This window comes from Nomia melanderi, unplaced genomic scaffold, assembly GCF_051020985.1.
Source record: "Nomia melanderi isolate GNS246 unplaced genomic scaffold, iyNomMela1 scaffold0084, whole genome shotgun sequence".
NCBI lineage: Eukaryota > Metazoa > Arthropoda > Insecta > Hymenoptera > Halictidae > Nomia > Nomia melanderi.
Genome location: NW_027475199.1, coordinates 120,001 through 127,500, shown reverse-complemented (window position 1 = coordinate 127,500; position 7,500 = coordinate 120,001). Strand labels below are relative to the sequence as shown.

At 49.6% G+C, this 7,500-nt stretch overlaps 1 non-coding gene and 1 pseudogene across 1 annotated transcript; both read left to right on the top strand.

Moving 5' to 3' along the window:
* The first annotated feature begins 5,070 nt into the window (after positions 1-5,070).
* Positions 5,071-5,225, top strand: LOC143175441 (5.8S ribosomal RNA). Its single transcript, XR_013000221.1, has one exon. It is a non-coding gene; the product is annotated as a 5.8S ribosomal RNA (ribosomal RNA).
* Positions 5,226-7,275: 2,050 nt separating this feature from the next.
* The window catches only part of LOC143175432 (large subunit ribosomal RNA), a 6,572-nt pseudogene continuing 6,347 nt past the window's right edge, over positions 7,276-7,500 (top strand).

The following is a 7,500-nucleotide window of genomic DNA, read 5'->3' as shown; positions in this document are numbered from 1 at the left end:
CTCTCGACGATGGGACGATCCACGCGAAGAGTTGTTACGTGCACGCGTATGGTGCGATTGCGTCGATTCGCTTTTCTGTACGGGGAGTAATAGAACGTTGAGTTGACTTATCGGGTCTTCGTTGGAATTACCGTCGCTGGCATTGTAAACTCCAGATGACCTTGTGATTCCTTCGTCGGGCACTGGTAAAGGGTGGCGATGATGCGTTCTATAATAGAAATACCCGTCGTAGCGTTTCTTCCGAGTCAACCCGCTCACGAAACTCTCTCTCGTCGTGGAATCCCCGCGTCGGAGAGTAAAACGCGAATTCATACTATGAAAACTTACGTCTCTCGACGATGGGACGATCCACGCGAAGAGTTGTTTACGTGCACGCGTATGGTGCGATTGCGTCGATTCGCTTTTCTGTACGGGGAGAAATAGAACGTTGAGTTGACTTATCGGGTCTTCGTTGGAATTACCGTCGCTGGCATTGTAAACTCCAGATGACCTTGTGATTCCTTCGTCGGGCACTGGTAAAGGGTGGCGATGATGCGTTCTATAATAGAAATACCCGTCGTAGCGTTTCTTCCGAGTCAACCCGCTCACGAAACTCTCTCTCTCGTCGTGGAATCCCCGCGTCGGAGAGTAAAACGCCGAAGGCTTACTATGAAACTTACGTCTCTCGACGATGGGACGATCCACGCGAAGAGTTGTTACGTGCACGCGTATGGTGCGATTGCGTCGATTCGCTTTTCTGTACGGGGAGTAATAGAACGTTGAGTTGACTTATCGGGTCTTCGTTGGAATTACCGTCGCTGGCATTGTAAACTCCAGATGACCTTGTGATTCCTTCGTCGGGCACTGGTAAAGGGTGGCGATGATTCGTTCTATAATAGAAATACCCGTCGTAGCGTTTCTTCCGAGTCAACCCGCTCACGAAACTCTCTCTCGTCGTGGAATCCCCGCGTCGGAGAGTAAAACGCGAATTCATAGTATGGAAACTTACGTCTCTCGACGATGGGACGATCCACGCGAAGAGTTGTTACGTGCACGCGTATGGTGCGATTGCGTCGATTCGCTTTTCTGTACGGGGAGCAATAGAACGTTGAGTTGACTTATCGGGTCTTCGTTGGAATTACCGTCGCTGGCATTGTAAACTCCAGATGACCTTGTGATTCCTTCGTCGGGCACTGGTAAAGGGTGGCGATGATTCGTTCTATAATAGAAATACCCGTCGTAGCGTTTCTTCCGAGTCAACCCGCTCACGAAACTCTCTCTCGTCGTGGAATCCCCGCGTCGGAGAGTAAAACGCGAATTCATACTATGAAAACTTACGTCTCTCGACGATGGGACGATCCACGCGAAGAGTTGTTTACGTGCACGCGTATGGTGCGATTGCGTCGATTCGCTTTTCTGTACGGGGAGAAATAGAACGTTGAGTTGACTTATCGGGTCTTCGTTGGAATTACCGTCGCTGGCATTGTAAACTCCAGATGACCTTGTGATTCCTTCGTCGGGCACTGGTAAAGGGTGGCGATGATGCGTTCTACAATAGAAATACCCGTCGTAGCGTTTCTTCCGAGTCAACCCGCTCACGAAACTCTCTCTCGTCGTGGAATCCCCGCGTCGGAGGGTAAAACGCGATATATAATAGTATATGCCAGTGGTTCGCGCGCGTCGTCTCTGAGATACGCGGTCGACAGAGTTCCGAAAACACGTGATGTGCCACGATTTCCGTGCGTCTTACATCTTTCGACGATGGGACGATCCACGCGAAGAGAACGTTCGTGCTTGCGTGAGGTGCAACAGCGTCGATTCGCTTTTCTGTACGGGGAGAAATAGAACGTTGAGTTGACTTATCGGGTCTTCGTTGGAATTACCGTCGCTGGCATTGTAAACTCCAGATGACCTTGTGATTCCTTCGTCGGGCACTGGTAAAGGGTGGCGATGATTCGTTCTATAATAGTAATACCCGTCGTAGCGTTTCGACCGATGTCACCCGCCACGAAAGTCTCTCTCGACGTGGAAACCCCGCGCCGAAGAGTAAACGCGAAGGCTTACCATACGAAAGAAAACGGTATTATACGCCTGTGGTATGTGCGTCTCGGCTCTGTGATACGCGATCGGCAGAGTTACAAAAAAACGTTGATGGGCCACGATTTCCGTGCGTCTTACATCTTTCGACGATGGGACGATCCACGCGAAGAGTAGTTACGTGCTCGCGCGAGGTGCGATAGCGTCGATTCGCTTTTCTGTACGGGGAGAAATAGAACGATGAGTTGACTTATCGGGTCTTCGTTGGAATTACCGTCGCTGGCATTGTAAACTCCAGATGACCTTGTGATTCCTTCGTCGGGCACTGGTAAAGGGTGGCGATGATTCGTTCTATAATAGAAATACCCGTCGTAGCGATTCGGCCGAGTCACCCGCCACGAAACTCTCTCTCGTCGTGGAATCCCCATGTCGGAGAGTAAAACGCGAAGGCTAACTATATAAGAAATATATAGTATTATTTATGCCTGTGGTTCTCCGTTTGCCCTACTCTCAGATACGCGACTCGGAGAGTTACGAATAATCGTGATGGACCACGATTTCTGTACGTCTTACATCTTTCGACGATGGGACGATCCACGCGAAGAGATCATTCCTGCTTGCGTGAGGTGCGATAGCGCCGATTCGCTTTTCTGTACGGGGAGAAATAGAACGATGAGTTGACTTATCGGGTCTTCGTTGGAATTACCGTCGCTGGCATTGTAAACTCCAGATGACCTTGTGATTCCTTCGTCGGGCACTGGTAAAGGGTGGCGATGATTCGTTCTATAATAGAAATACCCGTCGTAGCGATTCGGCCGTGTCACCCGCCACGAAAATCTCTCTCGTCGTGGAATCCCCGCGTCGTAGAGTAAACGCGAAGGCTTGCTATAGAAGACTATAGTTTATACGCCTGTGGTTCACCGGTTGCCTGCTCTCCGGGGTACGCGATCGCGCAGGAGTTACGGAAGAACTTGATGGGCCACGATCTCCAAGCGGCTATATCTTTCGACGATGGGACGATTCACGCGAAGAGAACGTTCGTGCATGCGTGAGGTGCGATAGCGTTGATTCGCTTGTCTGTACGGGGAGAAATAGAACGATGAGCTGACTTATCGGGTCTTCGTTGGAATTACCGTCGCTGGCATTGTAAACTCCAGATGACCTTGTGATTCCTTCGTCGGGCACTGGTAAAGGGTGGCGATGATTCGTTCTATAATAGAAATACCCGTCGTAGCGTTTCGACCGATGTCACCCGCCACGAAATTCTCTCTCGTCGTGGAATCCCCGCGTCGGAGAGTAACCGCCGAAGGCTTGCTATAGAAGACTATAGTTTATACGCCTGTGGTTCACCGGTTGCCGGCTCTCCGGGGCACGCGAAGGTTACGGAGGGACGTGAAGCGCCCGAGCAATGAAACGTCCGCAGGAGGAAACGAGCAACCGCCGAACATTGTTTCGCGACGTTTCCATAATGTATTGTCGTTTCGCTCGCATCCCGCTTCTTTCCCCTAGTTTCCTCGACGCGTAGTTTCGCAGCCTTAGTGGACGAATCATTCTCGATTCGAGGAAAGATATGCAGTGGGGCGTGCAATGAGCCCGCCAGAGACCACGATCTCCAATGCGTCTTTACATCTTTGGACGATGGGACGATCCACGCGAAGAGAACGTTCGTGCTTGCGCGAGGTGCATTAGCGTCGATTCGCTTTTCTGTACGGGGAGAAATAGAACGATGAGTTGACTTATCGGGTCTTCGTTGGAATTACCGTCGCTGGCATTGTAAACTCCAGATGACCTTGTGATTCCTTCGTCGGGCACTGGTAAAGGGTGGCGATGATTCGTTCTATAATAGAAATACCCGTCGTAGCGATTCGGCCGAGTCACCCGCCACGAAACTGTCTCTCTTTCGTCGTGGAAACCCCGCGTCGGAGAGTAAAACGCGCGAAGGCTGTGACTGTAACATATATATATATATATACACAGTATACAATGCCTGTGGTTTTTGCGCGTGTCGGCTCTTCGGTATACGCGATCGGCCAGAGTTACGGAGGGACGGTGAAGCGCACGAGAAATTGAAACGGCCGCACGATTGGAACCGAGCAACCGTCGAACATTGTTTCGCGACGTTTCCATAATGCGTTTTCGTTTCGCTCGCATACCGCTTCTTTTCCCCTAGTCTCTGAGACGCGTTTTCGAGCCGTTCTTCTACTATCGATTCTCGTAGAGAGAAGGGACCGGGTAGTCTGGAAGTGGAACCCGCATCTTGCGTGTACCGTACACGGAATTGAGAGGACCGGCCGTGAAGCTCGTTTTAAAGCCGTGCGTCTGACACCCAACTCTTGCGCGCCAATTTCGCGGCAAGAGATAATATGGGACGAATGACCGGCAAAGAGCCAGCTGTGAAGTCTGTTTTTTTAATCGAATCCGTGGACGTGTGTATGCCGTAGCGTCGCTCGTCGTGTTCGTTCATGGTCGTTCCGAGAGAAAGAACGAAAGCGGTAACGAAGGGACCGGCCGTGAAGCTCGTTTTAAAGCCGCGCGTCTGACACCCAACTCTTGCGCGCCAATTTCGCGGCAAGAGATAACATGGGACGAATGACCGGCAAAGAGCCAGCTGTGAAGTCTTTTTTCATTATTTGCTTTCAATCGATCGATCGGTACGATTCGTGCAACGTTTCGCGCGATGCGACGCGAAAACATGCGCGCAACAATAGATGCGTCTGATCGGAAGAACGCGAGGGTCGACTGCACGCGATGGATTCAGTATCGGGTAGGATACAAAATATATCCCCGTCGTTTCCACGCGTGCGAGTCTTCTGCGTCTTTCGCGGGTTTTTGAATGCACTATACGCCCGGAACGTCGAGAAATATATACATATTACTTGAACGTTTTTCGTCTCGAAAGGCTTCGGTGTCGTCTCCAAGGCGACGCCTGAATCTCCTTCGCGCGCTGGTCGGAGATTCAGGTATCAACTTTTATCTTCTCTTTGAAAGAAGAGAGATATTAGGTCGAACAAGTGAGAATAAAATTATATATGTGAAATATAAAATTTATACGATTACCCTGAACGGTGGATCACTTGGCTCGTGGGTCGATGAAGAACGCAGCTAATTGCGCGTCAACGTGTGAACTGCAGGACACATGAACATCGACATTTCGAACGCACATTGCGGTCCACGGATACAATTCCTGGACCACGCCTGGCTGAGGGTCGTTTACGTACCATACACTGCTTGCGTAGCTCTGTCAAATCCCCGCCGTCGTTCACCTCTTCGGATCGAACGTTTTTTTACCGAAGGGCGCAAAGAACGTCTCTGAGTCGGGTTAAGAGAAGGATGCTACGTACGAGCGAACGATGGGTGTCTCGTCGGCGTTTGTCGCGGACACGCGAAAATTCTGTGAATTTCACGGACAGTGTACGTTCTAGTTGTTGCAAAACGATCGGAATCGTTTGTATGGACTCGCGTGAGTGTTCGCGGCGTCGTGCGTCGTTCAATTACGACCGCCCGCGGATACCGCTCCACTGCGATATGGATCTGAGCGACAACTTTTTCGGCTGTTCGTGAGATGAACGGTTTCGTGTGTTTAGAAAAATTTTTTTTCCCGCGCTCCCGACGTCACCTGAAATGATGCGTCAGAGGTGAAAGAAAATATTAAGAAGTCGAGAGAGAGAGACTACACACGTTTTATTCATATTTTGTATACCGTGCGTGAGACGGATGTGCACGACACGTCGTATGTCGGTATATTACCGACTGGCCCCAGGGAGATTGTTTTCTTCCTCTCTTACGAATGAGATGTACGTTTCGGAGGATCGTCGTTACCGAAACACACGGCAAAACGAGACTTCTCGCAGCAGAACCTTTATACACAATACACATCGACTCTTTTTACCCCGAGAGAGAGAGAAAAGGTGTATTTCTTTTTTTTATTTTTCGAATTCGACGCACGAACGCTTTGACGACTGGAGAAAAACACGGTGTGTGTTAAAATCGTGCGGGACGAGCATGCGTATTCGTAACGGGTCGAATAGTTCTTATTCCCCGTCGTCGCGTGTCCTCGCTGGACCACCACCGTGCGCTTCCGCCACGTTCAGTTGAATTTCGAAATATATATATATAAAAAGAATCACCATATACTCTCTTTCGGGAGGTGTATTTTTATCGGTTTCTGCTATAGAGAAGAGACGGAGATCGTGTTGTGAGGTGTAACGTTTCTGTATCCCCGTTTCGGAGGATCGTCGTTATCGGCGGAACACACGTCAAAACGAGACTTCTCGCAGAACCTTTATACACAATACACATCGACTCTTTTACCCCGAGAGAGAGAAAAGGTGTTTTTCTTTTTTTTTTATTTTTCGAATTCGACGCACGAACGCTTTGACGACTGGAGAAAAACACGGTGTGTGTTAAAATCGTGCGGGACGAGCATGCGTATTCGTAACGGGTCGAATAGTTCTTATTCCCCGTCGTCGCGTGTCCTCGCTGGACCACCACCGTGCGCTTCCGCCACGTTCAGTTGTATTTCGAAATATATATATATAAAAAGAATCACCATATACTCTCTTTCGGGAGGTGTATTTTTATCGGTTTCTGCTATAGAGAAGAGACGGACGATCGTGTGTGACACCACGTGGTAACGTTTCCGTATCCCCGTAAAATACGTTTATCTTTTCTCGTAGAAAAGAGAGAGGAAGAGGCAGGAGCTCCTCTTTGGCGAGGCTTTCGAACGTCGCGTCCCGTCCGCCGGAATATAATGATATAAATATATAACCGCCGCCGACTTTGTGCGAAAGCGTTGAAACGAACGCGTCGGTCGCCCCATGGTGTGTGTTTGTCGTGTCTTCTTTTCCTCTTCTGCACTTCTCTTCACTGTCGATCGCGAGACCGCGCGAGATCCGCTTCGGTCGTCCAGTCCCCGAAAATTCTTCTCGGACGGGCGTTAAAGTTAACCGGAGCGCGAGATCGTCTAGCGAGAGTCTTTTTCGCGATCGAGTAAAATGTGATAGAAGAAGGAGAAGAGTGTAAAAAGAGAATATAGACACGCGACGCAGCAGAGACCACTGGTGAGGCGCATAAGACGCGTTCGCGAACGATTTTTCGCGACGATACGGAGTCGCGCGTGTCGCGGTATATTTATCATTTATATACGTTATAATATGAATATGTTGTGTTCGAACGCACTCTCCTCTAGACTTTGTTTTTTTTGCCTTTGAGCGATTTTTATGAAATTCGATTGAATTTTCATACAATTCACGTTCACGACGACCTCAGAGTAGGCGAGATTACCCGCTGAATTTAAGCATATTACTAAGCGGAGGAAAAGAAACTAACAAGGATTTCCTTAGTAGCTGCGAGCGAACAGGAATTAGCCCAGCACTGAATCCCGCGGTTCCGCCGTAGGGAAATGTAGTGTTCAGGAGGGTCCATTTATCCCGTGACGTCGAACCGCGTCCAAGTCCATCTTGAATGGGGCCATTTACCCGTAGA